Source organism: Eriocheir sinensis, chromosome 8 (genome assembly GCF_024679095.1).
Source record: "Eriocheir sinensis breed Jianghai 21 chromosome 8, ASM2467909v1, whole genome shotgun sequence".
Taxonomy (NCBI): domain Eukaryota; kingdom Metazoa; phylum Arthropoda; class Malacostraca; order Decapoda; family Varunidae; genus Eriocheir; species Eriocheir sinensis.
In genome coordinates this window covers 13,132,582-13,145,910 of record NC_066516.1, presented here as the reverse complement: position 1 = coordinate 13,145,910, position 13,329 = coordinate 13,132,582, and the positions used below count along the sequence as shown (strand labels likewise).

The 13,329-nt window shown below is 48.0% G+C and overlaps 1 protein-coding gene across 2 annotated transcripts in view; it reads right to left on the bottom strand.

Moving 5' to 3' along the window:
- The window catches only part of LOC126995543 (uncharacterized), a 16,346-nt gene extending 6,113 nt beyond the window's left edge, over window positions 1–10,233 (bottom strand). Inside the window, exon 1 of one of the 2 annotated variants that reach the window (XM_050855179.1) lies at window positions 9,859–10,233. The gene's annotated coding sequence lies outside the window, so the exon portion shown is untranslated. Of the gene's footprint in view, window positions 1–2,535; window positions 2,900–9,858 lie in introns of those variants that run through there. The other variant, XM_050855178.1, reaches the window with a different exon arrangement.
- Window positions 10,234–13,329: the final 3,096 nt, after the last annotated feature.

Below are 13,329 nucleotides of genomic sequence, written 5' to 3'. Positions count from 1 at the left end.
ATCTATTATCTATCTACCTGTCTGCTGTTTTTCAGTCTATCAATCTCTGCTTTTCCGTGTCTGTCTGTCTGTTTTTAATCTGCATACTGATCTGTCTGTCTGGCTGGCTGCGTGCACACACACACACACACACCCACACACACACACACACACACCCACACACACACACACACACACACACACACACACACACACTTATTTTTCCCAGTCTTTTGCGATCCTTTTTTTTTTTTTTTGCGTAGGAAGATTTGAAAAGAGAAAGAAAATCAGAACCCGCGCGGGGGGGGGTGTGTGTGTGTGGGTGTGTGTGTGTGGGTGTGTGGTTGTGTTCTTTGAGGCGAATGGCGGCGTAGGAATCTGCATGCCGTTTCCAATTATGAGAGAGAGAGAGAGAGAGAGAGAGAGAGAGAGAGAGAGAGAGAGAGAGAGAGAGAGAGAGAGAGAGAGAGAGAGAGAGAGAGAGAGAGAATATGAGTAGTTAGTACAAATTATAAACTATGTAATGAACGGGGCTAGGTTAGGTTGTGTAAGGTTAGATTATGAAAGACATTAGAATAATAGGTGAGAAAAGAGAGCAAACATCATTCCTTGAGAGTAACATCGTTCCTTGAGAGTAGACATCGTTCCTTGAGAGTAGACATCGTTCCATAAGAGTAAACATCATTCCTGAGAGTAAGCATCCTTCCTTATTGTCATAAGAAAGTGAAGGTTTTTAGCCAAATGTCTCCTTTGGCTCGCTGGGGAAGGGCGTCACAGTGCCGCGCTCCAGACACGATAGCAGGTGGCTCGCCATGCGGGCCCGCACGTAGTGTAGGCGGCACGGGTCTTGGCCGTGGGCGATGCTGAAGGCGAAGGCCAGGGCGAAGAGGCCGCAGCTGTAGCCGTCCCGCTGGCGCTGCACGGGCCGCACGACGACCCCTGGCGGCGGGGCGTGCAGCTCCTGCAGCTGCCGCACCAGGGCGGCTGTGGAGGGCGAGAGCGTGTCGTAGAGAGAGTCATATACCGCCAGCTGACCGGGGCGCCCAGCGCCATACGAGGACAATAGGAGCCAGTGGCTGCCCCCCGCACGGCCGTAGTCTGCCATGGAGGCGAGGCTCATCGGTGTGGTCCGGTTCACCACCTGCAAGAAGAGCGCCGCGTTGCCGGGCTGCAGGGGCGGCAGAGTGAAGGCTGCGCCGCAGGCGTACAGGCCGCCAGTGTTCGGGAACTGGCGCTGCAGCAGCTCCTGGGCCAGGTCCATGACGTCATCAGATAGCCAGCGCTTGCCCAGGATGTCCCGCCGGTCGGGCTGCGCAGGCAGCGGCAGCGGCGATACGTGTTGAGCTGCCTTAGGCCCTCCGTCAGGAGTTTCGAGGGGCGCGCCTTTCTGGGTTTCCATAGTGTCATTGTCATTAGTCTTCTTTGGCGCTTCTGTAGGTGGTTGAGCCTCCCCCTGCTTTGGAATAGCCTCCTGCTGAGGATCAGCCTCCTCTTGCTGAGGATCAGCCTCCTCTTGCTGAGGATCAGCCTCCTCTTGCTGAGGATCAGCCTCCTCTTGCTGAGGAACAGCCTCCTCTTGCTGAGGAACAGCCTCCTCTTGCTGATGAACAGCCTCCTGCTCTGGAAGAGCCTCCTGCTGAGGATCAGCCTCCTCTTGCTGAGGAACAGCCTCCTCTTGCTGAGGAACAGCCTCCTCTTGCTGATGAACAGCCTCCTCCTGCTCTGGAAGAGCCTCCAGGCCGGCAGCCTCCTGTGCGGATTGGAATTTCTGTATCTCTTGTTGGGGGATAACTTCCTCCTGTTGTTGAGGGAGGACACCCTCATCCTCCTTCTGAGCAGAGATTTCTTCTTTCCCCTCAACCTGGGACACCTCGACCTGGCCCTGACCGGCACACTCGCTGGCCTCTTCTGCTCCATCACTTTGTTTAGCCGCGGCGCCTTCGTAGCTCCGCGCCTCGCCCTCCCCACCGGAGAACAGGTTGTCGTCCTTCCGGTGTTTGCTGGGCTGGTGGCTGCGCCGCACGAGTTTGTGCCGCGCCCAGGTCCAGCCCAGCAGGCTGACCGTGAGAGTAAAGCATGCCACGGCCAGCAGGACAGTGTCCCTGAAGGCCAAGTGCTCCTCCTGGGCCAGCAGGACCTGCCTCTCCATGCAGGTCAGACTTGCCTCTGTGTGCAGCATCAACTGCAGCAGCTGTTTCCACCCGCTGCCGCTGGGGAGGCCACACTCCACAAGGGGGTCCCGTGGAGCGGCGAGCCACCCGGCGGCGGCGAGGTGCTCCCGTGCCTTACCCAGGAGTGTGTTGTGGGGACCGGAGTCCTGCCACTCCTGCACCGCCTTCGCCAGCGTGCGGGCGAACGCCACCGAGTACCAGAAGTCTGGCAGCATGAGCACCGTGCACACCCCCACCACCAGCGCCCCGAGAGTGTGTACAATGATTTCCTTGAGTGCAGTAATTTCCATTGTGTTGCGAATTACTAATAAAGCTCTGAGAGGCAATAACCGTGTGAGCAGGTGAAGTGACGAAGACAGATGGTGGTCCAGGGGCGACCTGACACCTCTGCGGAAGACTGTGTTCCGTTCAGTTATAGTGATGTATGCGTGTATGTATGGATGGATGTACTACGTATGGATGTGCGTATTACCGTAAGTGCGGCTTTAAGAGGCAGCTTTGTGTTCCTTTTCAAGTTATGTCCATGGTTTCCTCCTCTTGATTTGCAGCCTTAGTAATGGGGCGGGGCGGGAGGAGGAGGAAGAGGACGGAGGGGAGGATGATGAAAAGGGTAATTGGGAGAGGAAGAAGTGGGGAGGGAAGAAGAATGATAAACAGGAGGAAAATGACAGGCAATGGAAAAGTATTGTATGTTTAGAGTCACGAGATGATGAAACAAAGGATTAAAAATGGATGTTTGGAATTCGTACTTATACATAACGACTACTACTACTACTACTACTACTATTACTACTTCTACTACTAATATTACTACTACTACTACTACTACTACTACCACCACCACCACTACTACTATTACTACTACTACTACTACTACTACCACCACCACCACTACTACTATTACTACTACTACTACTACTACTACTACTACTACTACTACTACTACCACCACCAACTTCACTACTACTCACTAATACCACTACCACCAACCACCACCAATCACAATCAATTACTACCACTACACTACTACCACCACTCACCACCACTACCACTACCACTAATCATAGTAATAATAACAATAACAATAATAACAATAATAATAATAATAATAATAATAATAATATTACTACTCACTACTAATATTACTCTACTACCACTACTACCACCACCACCACTACCACTACCACTACCACTACCACCACCACCAATAATAATAATAATAATAATAATAATAATAATAACATTACTACTTCTACTACTAATATTGCTACTACTACTACCACCACCACCACCACCACTACTACTACTACTACTACTACTACTACTACTACTACTACTACTACTAATAATAATAATAATAATAATAATAATAATAATAATAATAATAATAATAATAATAATAATAATATTACTACTACTACTACCACCACCACCCTAAGTGAGTGTGAGAAATATAATAGAAGTAATATTCATTAATTATTACAACAAGAATATCTCCAACAACAGCAACAGCGACAACAACAACAACAACAAATGTGATAATAATAACAATAACGATAATAATAATAATAATAATAATAATAATAATAATAATAATATTAATAATAATAATAGTTTGGAAAATACAAATGAAATCATTACGTTTAATCAGAAAAGATATAACAAAAAAGATCAGACGAAAAATGTATCTCACAGCGTTAGGAGAACAGAGGCGGAAGGGAGAGTGAGGAGGGAGGGGAAGAGGAATGTTGGAGGACAGGCGGGAGGAGAAGCCGGGGGGTAAGGGAGGGAGGGAGAGAAAGGTATAGTGATTGTTTCCTCCTTCCTCTGCGGGCTACGAGGAGGAGGACGAAGAAGAGTCGGGTTCTAGGAAGGAATGAAAGGAGGAAAGAAGGAATGAACATAAGAACATGGGGAAACTGCAAGAGGCCGGGTGGGCTACACAGGACAGCTCCAGAATCCCCCCCATTACTCACGATGGGTGAGGCGTAATTTCAGGAATTACAGGTAGAGCTTGATCCTCGTTTACCTTCGGTACGGGCGTACGCTCCAGTACCCTGTCTCCTTACTGCACCCACACCTCACTGCCACCTGTCATCCTCGTCCATGTAGTTATCCAGTCTACTCTTAAAACAAGCTATCGTCCCTGCACTAACTATGTGATTGCTGAGTCTATTCCATTCCCCCACCACCCTATTACTAAACCAATACTTGCCTATATCTCTCCTAAATCTATACTTTTCTAATTTAAATCCATTACTGCGTGTTCTATCCTGCTGGCTAATTCTCAGTACTTTACTTATATCGCCTTTGTTGTAACCCTTGACCCATTTGAATACTTCTATCAGATCTCCCCGCACTCTTCGTCTCTCTAGTGAATGTAAGTTTAGATGTTTCAGCCTATTTTGATATGGGAGGTTCCTCAGCCCCTGAATCATCTTGGTCATCCTCCTCTGAACTGATTCTAGCAAGTTGATGTCCATTCTGTAGTGTAGGCATCAAAACTGGACAGCATAATCTAAGTGTGGCCTAACTAACGCTAAATAGAGTCTGAGGATGACCTCTGCACTCCTGTTGATTACCGTCCTGTTAATGAAGCCTAATACCCTGTTAGCCCTATTCCTTGCATTAATACATTGCTTCCTTAATTTTTGGTCGGAGTTCACTAACACTCCCAAATCCCTTTCACACTCAGACCTGCCTATCGCTGTGGAGTCTAAACTATACCCGTGTAATGGGTTGCGTGTTCCTACACTAAGTACGCTACACTTGGTGATGTTAAAATTCATCTGCCATTTCTCTGACCAAGCTGACAGTTTGTTGAGATCCTCCTGCAGTGCTCTAGCATCCTCCCCTGTCCTAATAGTGCGTCTTATTTTGGTGTCATCTGCAAATTTACCTATGTCACTAGTTATCCCATTGTCTATGTCATTGATGTAGATAATGAATAAAAGCGGGCCTAAAACTGAACCTTGAGGAACCCCACTGGTAACATTACCCCATTCGGATTTTTAACGTTAATGGTAACCCTCTGTTTCCTGTCGCTAATCCACGCCTTAATCCAATCAAATACCTTCCCTCTTATCCCATGAGCCCTGACTTTATTTAACAGTCTCTGGTGAGGTACCTTATCGAAGGCCATTCTAAAATCAAGATAAACTACATCATAGCTCTCATCATTGTCAGCTGCCTCGTATACTCTATTGTAAAAGGATATAAGATTAGTGAGGCACGACTTACCTTTAATAAACCCATGCTGTGAGTCGTGAATTAAATTATGTCTGTCAATATGGTCCTTAATATTATCAGCTATTATTGACTCAATCATTTTACCTATAACTTACGTCAAACTAATCGGCCTATAGTTTTCCATAGAAGATTTGTCACCCTTCTGAAATATTGGAATAACGTGTGCCTGCCTCCATGAAACAGGCACCACCCCTGTGTCTAGCGACTTCCTAAATACTTCTGTTAACTGCCCACTTATTTCAGTTTCACATTCCTTTATTATCCTGGGGAAAATTACCTGGAGGAAGGAAGGAAAGAAGGTAGATAGGAAGAAAGAAATCTAAGAAGGCAGGTATGAAGGAAGGAAGGAAGGAATAGATAAGAAGGGTAGGAAAGAAGGAAGGAGGGAAGTGAGGAAAGAAGAGAGGAAGAAAGAAAGAAAGAAAGACAGACTATCGGGAAGAAGGAAATAATGAAGGTAGATAGGTTTGCAAGATGAAGGGAGGTGAGGAAGGGAGGAATGAGGAAAGAGAGGAGGGACGGAATGAATGAAATAATGAAGGAAGGAAAGAATGAAGGGACGTGATCCAGGAGGGAAGGGAAGAAAATGAAGGGAAATCTAATTATATTATTTACCCTGATTTGACCTACGTGGCTGTCTGGCTGTCGTGCTCTCTGTCTGTCTGTCTGTCTCTGCCTTTGTTATCTGTCTGTGTGATTATCTTTCGTTTTTCTGTTTCTCTATCTATTTTTCCATCCATTAATTTATATACCATTCGTTCCTTCTATCGATATGTTTACCTACTTGTTTATTCATCACTGTTTACCTGTCTGTCTCTATCTATCTATTATCTATCTACCTGTCTGCTGTTTTTCAGTCTATCAATCTCTGCTTTTCCGTGTCTGTCTGTCTGTTTTTAATCTGCATACTGATCTGTCTGTCTGGCTGGCTGCGTGCTTGCCCATTACACACACACACACACACACACACACACACACACACACACACACACACACACACACACACACACTTATTTTTCCCAGTCTTTTGCGATCCTTTTTTTTTTTTTTTTTTGCGTAGGAAGATTTGAAAAGAGAAAGAAAATCAGAACCCGCGCGTGTGTGTGTGTGTGTGTGTGTGTGTGTGTGTGTGTGTGTGTGTTTGAGTTCGTTCAGGCGAATGGCGGCGTAGGAATCTGCATGCCGTTTCCAATTATGAGAGAGAGAGAGAGAGAGAGAGAGAGAGAGAGAATATGAGTAGTTAGTACAAATTATAAACTATGTAATGAACGGGGCTAGGTTAGGTTGTGTAAGGTTAGATTATGAAAGACATTAGAATAATAGGTGAGAAAAGAGAGCAAACATCATTCCTTGAGAGCAACATCGTTCCTTGAGAGTAGACATCGTTCTAGACATCGTTCCTTGAGAGTAGACATCGTTCCATAAGAGTAAACATCATTCCTGAGAGTAAGCATCCTTCCTTATTGTCATAAGAAAGTGAAGGTTTTTAGCCAAATGTCTCCTTTGGCTCGCTAGGGAAGGGTGTCACAGTGCCGCGCTCCAGACACGATAGCAGGTGGCTCGCCATGCGGGCCCGCACGTAGTGTAGGCGGCACGGGTCTTGGCCGTGGGCGATGCTGAAGGCGAAGGCCAGGGCGAAGAGGCCGCAGCTGTAGCCGTCCCGCTGGCGCTGCACGGGCCGCACGACGACCCCTGGCGGCGGGGCGTGCAGCTCCTGCAGCTGCCGCACCAGGGCGGCTGTGGAGGGCGAGAGCGTGTCGTAGAGAGAGTCATATACCGCCAGCTGACCGGGGCGCCCAGCGCCATACGAGGACAATAGGAGCCAGTGGCTGCCCCCCGCGCGGCCGTAGTCTGCCATGGAGGCGAGGCTCATCGGTGTGGTCCGGTTCACCACCTGCAAGAAGAGCGCCGCGTTGCCGGGCTGCAGGGGCGGCAGAGTGAAGGCTGCGCCGCAGGCGTACAGGCCGCCAGTGTTCGGGAACTGGCGCTGCAGCAGCTCCTGGGCCAGGTCCATGACGTCATCAGATAGCCAGCGCTTGCCCAGGATGTCCCGCCGGTCGGGGCTGCGCAGGCGCGGCAGCGGCAGCGGCGATACGTGTTGAGCTGCCTTAGGCCCTCCGTCAGGAGTTTCGAGGGGCGCGCCTTTCTGGGTTTCCATAGTGTCATTGTCATTAGTCTTCTTTGGCGCTTCTGTAGGTGGTTGAGCCTCCCCCTGCTTTGGAAGAGCCTCCTGCTGAGGATCAGCCTCCTCTTGCTGAGGATCAGCCTCCTCTTGCTGAGGATCAGCCTCCTCTTGCTGAGGATCAGCCTCCTCTTGCTGAGGAACAGCCTCCTCTTGCTGAGGAACAGCCTCCTCTTGCTGAGGATCAGCCTCCTCTTGCTGAGGATCAGCCTCCTCCTGCTGAGGATCAGCCTCCTCTTGCTGAGGAACAGCCTCCTCTTGCTGAGGATCAGCCTCCTCTTGCTGAGGAACAGCCTCCTCTTGCTGAGGATCAGCCTCCTCCTGCTGAGGAACAGCCTCCTCTTGCTGAGGAACAGCCTCCTCTTGCTGAGGATCAGCCTCCTCTTGCTGAGGATCAGCCTCCTCCTGCTGAGGATCAGCCTCCTCTTGCTGAGGATCAGCCTCCTGCTGAGGATCAGCCTCCTCTTGCTGAGGAACAGCCTCCTCTTGCTGAGGATCAGCCTCCTCTTGCTGAGGATCAGCCTCCTCCTGCTCTGGAAGAGCCTCCTGCTGAGGATCAGCCTCCTCTTGCTGAGGAACAGCCTCCTCTTGCTGAGGATCAGCCTCCTCTTGCTGAGGATCAGCCTCCTCTTGCTGAGGATCAGCCTCCTCTTGCTGAGGATCAGCCTCCTCTTGCTGAGGATCAGCCTCCTCTTGCTGAGGAACAGCCTCCTCTTGCTGAGGATCAGCCTCCTCTTGCTGAGGATCAGCCTCCTCCTGCTCTGGAAGAGCCTCCTGCTGAGGATCAGCCTCCTCTTGCTGAGGATCAGCCTCCTCTTGCTGAGGATCAGCCTCCTCTTGCTGAGGATCAGCCTCCTCTTGCTGAGGATCAGCCTCCTCTTGCTGAGGATCAGCCTCCTCTTGCTCTGGAAGAGCCTCTTGCTGAGGATCAGCCTCCTCTTGCTGAGGATCAGCCTCCTCTTGCTGAGGATCCTCTTGCTGAGGATCAGCCTCCTCTTGCTGAGGATCAGCCTCCTCTTGCTCTGGAAGAGCCTCTTGCTGAGGATCAGCCTCCTCTTGCTGAGGATCAGCCTCCTCTTGCTGAGGAACAGCCTCCTCTTGCTGATGAACAGCCTCCTCTTGCTGATGAACAGCCTCCTCTTGCTGAGGATCAGCCTCCTCTTGCTGATGAACAGCCTCCTCCTGCTCTGGAAGAGCCTCCTGCTGAGGATCAGCCTCCTCTTGCTGAGGAACAGCCTCCTCTTGCTGAGGAACAGCCTCCTCCTGCTCTGGAAGAGCCTCCTGCTGAGGATCAGCCTCCTCTTGCTGAGGAACAGCCTCCTCTTGCTGAGGAACAGCCTCCTCCTGCTCTGGAAGAGCCTCCTGCTGAGGATCAGCCTCCTCTTGCTGAGGAACAGCCTCCTCTTGCTGAGGAACAGCCTCCTCTTGCTGATGAACAGCCTCCTCCTGCTCTGGAAGAGCCTCCAGGCCGGCAGCCTCCTGTGCGGATTGGAATTTCTGTATCTCTTGTTGGGGGATAACTTCCTCCTGTTGTTGAGGGAGGACACCCTCATCCTCCTTCTGAGCAGAGATTTCTTCTTTCCCCTCAACCTGGGACACCTCGACCTGGCCCTGACCGGCACACTCGCTGGCCTCTTCTGCTCCATCACTTTGTTTAGCCGCGGCGCCTTCGTAGCTCCGCGCCTCGCCCTCCCCACCGGAGAACAGGTTGTCGTCCTTCCGGTGTTTGCTGGGCTGGTGGCTGCGCCGCACTGAGTTTGTGCGCCCAGGTCCAGCCCAGCAGGCTGACCGTGAGAGTAAAGCATGCCACGGCCAGCAGGACAGTGTCCCTGAAGGCCAAGTGCTCCTCCTGGGCCAGCAGGACCTGCCTCTCCATGCAGGTCAGACTTGCCTCTGTGTGCAGCATCAACTGCAGCAGCTGTTTCCACCCGCTGCCGCTGGGGAGGCCACCCTCCACAAGGGGGTCACGTGGAGCGTCGAGCCAAACGGCGGCGGCGAGGTGCTCCCGTGCCTTACCCAGGAGTGTGTGGGGACCGAGTCCTGCCACTCCTGCACCGCCTTCGCCAGCGTGCGGGCGAACGCCACCAGTACCAGAAGTCTGGCAGCATGAGCACCGTGCACACCCCACCACCAGCGCCCCGAGAGTGTGTACAATGATTTCCTTGAGTGCAGTAATTTCCATTGTGTTGCGAATTACTAATAAAGCTCTGAGAGGCAATAACCGTGTGAGCAGGTGAAGTGACGAAGACAGATGGTGGTCCAGGGGCGACCTGACACCTCTGCGGAAGACTGTGTTCCGTTCAGTTATAGTGATGTATGCGTGTATGTATGGATGGATGTACTACGTATGGATGTGCGTATTACCGTAAGTGCGGCTTTAAGAGGCAGCTTTGTGTTCCTTTTCAAGTTATGTCCATGGTTTCCTCCTCTTGATTTGCAGCCTTAGTAATGGGGCGGGGCGGGAGGAGGAGGAAGAGGACGGAGGGGAGGATGATGAAAAGGGTAATTGGGAGAGGAAGAAGTGGGGAGGGAAGAAGAATGATAAACAGGAGGAAAATGACAGGCAATGGAAAAGTATTGTATGTTTAGAGTCACGAGATGATGAAACAAAGGATTAAAAATGGATGTTTGGAATTCGTACTTATACATAACGACTACTACTACTACTACTACTATTACTACTACTACTACTAATATTAACACTACTACTACTACTACTATTACTACTTCTACTACTAATATTACCACTACTACCACCACTACTACTACTACTACTACTACTACTAATAATAATAATAATAATAATAATACTTCTACTACTAATATTACTACTACTACCACCACTACTACTACTACTACTACTACTACTACTACTACTACTACTACTACTACTACTACTACTACTACTATTACTACTTCTACTACTAATATTACTACTACTACTACCACCACCACCACCACCACCACTACTACTACTACTACTACTACTACTACTACTTTTTTTTTCACAACATAAATGATACCTACTACTACTACTACTACTAATATTACTACTTCTACTACTATTATTACTACCACCACCACCACCATTACCACCCTAAGTAACTGTGTGAAATATAATAGAAGTAATTCATTAATGATTAAAACTAGAATATCTCCAACAACAGCGACAAGAACAACAACAACAATAATAATAATAACAATAACGATAATAATAATAATGATAATTGTTTGAAAAATACGAGCATCATTATGTTTAATCAGAAAAGATATAAAAAAAAAGATCAGACGAAAAATGTATCTCACAGCATTAGGAGAACAGAGGCGGAAGGGAGAGTGAGGAGGGAGGGGAAGAGGAATGTTGGAAGACAGGAGGGAGGAGAAGGAGGGGGAGGGAGAGAAAGGTATAGTGATTGTTTCCTCCTTCCTCTGCGGGCTATGAGGAGAAGGAGGAGGAGGAGGAGGACGAAGAAAAGTCGGATTCTAGGAAGGAATGAAGGGAGGAAAGAAGGAATGGAGGAAGGAAGGAAGGTAGAGAGGAAGAAAGGAATTTAGGTAGGCAGGTATGAAGGAAGGAAGGAAGGAATTGATAAGAAGGGTAGGAAAGAAGGAAGGAAGGAGGGAAGTGAGGAAAGAAGAGGAAGAAAGAAAGAAAGAAAGGCAGAGATCCTCGGAAAGAGGGAAGGAATGAAGGGAGATAGGTTTGAAAGAAGAAGGGAAGTGAGGAAGAGAGGAATGAAGAAAGAGAGGAGGGACGGAATGAATTAAATAATATAGGAAGGAAGGAAGGAAGGAAGGGACGTGAGCCAGGAGGGAAGGGAAGAAAATGAAGGTAAATCTGATTATATTATTTACCCTGATTTGACCTACGTGGCTGTCTGGCTGTCTTGCTCTCTGTCTGTCTGTTTGTCTGTCTTTGTTATCTGTCTGTCTGTGTATATTTATTTCTCCATTCATTAATTTATATATCATTTGTTCCCTCTTCCTGTCTCCTTACCTCTTTACTTATCTATTTATATATCTATCTATCTATTTATCTGTCTATTTATCTTTATCTGTCTATCTACCTGTCTGTTATTTCTTCAGTCTATCAATCTCTGCTGTTCCGTGTCTGTCTGTCTGTTTTTATTCTGCATATTGATCTGTGTGTGTCTGGCTGGCCGGCTGCGTGCTTGCCTGCTACACACACACACACACACACACACACACACACACACACGCGCATACACTGTAACTATTTTTTTGTTTGTTTGTCTGTCCGAGAGTTTTAACGTTTGGGTCAATACAAGTAAATTTCATGTTCACTATTTATGGGCAAACACACACACACACACACACACACACACACACACACACACACACACACATATAATCACAGAGAGAGAGAGAGAGAGAGAGAGAGAGAGACCTGCGCTGTTAATCCCCACCAAACTTATGACGAAAAACTACCCATTATATTTTTGTTTAGGTGGAGGGTGAGGGGGGGTAAGGGAGGCGAGTGGAGGAGGGGGAGGGGGGTAAGGGGGGCGGGAAGGAAGGAAGGAATAGATAAGAAGGGTAGGAAAGGAGGAAGGACTGAAGGTGGGTAGGCATGAAGGAAGGAGGGAAGTAAGGAAAGAAGAAAGGAAGAAAAAAAGGAAGACGGAGAGAGGATAGGAAAGAAGGAAGGAATGAAGGTAGGCAGGTATGAAAGAAGAAGGGAAGGGAGGAATGAGTGTGTAGGCCTATGGTGCTGATTATGTTGTGTTTTTATTGGGGAGGTGAGGGGGTGGAAGGCCTCTGGAGTTTTAATATTTTTTCGAGGGGGAAGATAATTTGAAGATGGGATGATGAAGATGAGGGAGAGGGAGAGGCCTATGGTGTTGTTGTTGTTAATGATGATGGTGGTGAGGATGGTGATGGGAAGGCCTAATAAGTGTTTGTGTGTGTGTGTGTGTGTGTGTGTGAGTGTGAGTGTGAGTGTGAGTGTGAGTGAGTGAGTGAGGCAAGCAAGTAAGTGAGAGAGAGAGAGTCAGTGTGAGTAAGTAAGTAGAGAGAGAGAGAGAGAGAGAGAGAGAGAGAGAGAGAGAGAGAGAGAGCAGCCAGACTTACCGTATGAATCACGATATACGTAAGGAAGTAAAAGGTTCATAAACTTGCTCCCAACTGCTGGCCGTGTTTGCAGGTGAGAGAGGTGAAGAGCGGAGTCACTTAACGTATACTTACATACTTAACATTAATTCACTATACGAGTAGCTACAATGACAGTATAGAAGGAAGTAGTTACGTCTGAACACCTTTCATTATAGTAATACGTAGATTTCCGATACTATGATTAAAATAATGGCCACTTGTCCTTATTGCCCGGAACATTAATTATAGCAACAGACACGGAGGAAGTCGTTTATGTTTCTTAGCTAACCTTTCATTATAGTAATATGTGGTTTTCTGATGACTATAAAATACCATTCTTAACAATAACATTCCAGGGTTCGTACATATGTAATAATAATGTACAGTCGGCTATAGAGAGTAGTGACACACTGTCCAGTAGGTTTCGTTCAGAAAGCGACATCTGGCAACCCCTCCACGCGCCATGAAAAATATTATATCCTATCGAAATCGTACTGTTGTGGTGATTGGTGGTCACAGGTGCACTCTACATAATTTTAAGATAGATATTTATGAAAAGTGCCCGTCGCTAACGCTTAATAAATATTTTTTCTTTAGGCTCTGTCGCTACATTTTGACACGAGCTTTTAGTTTCGT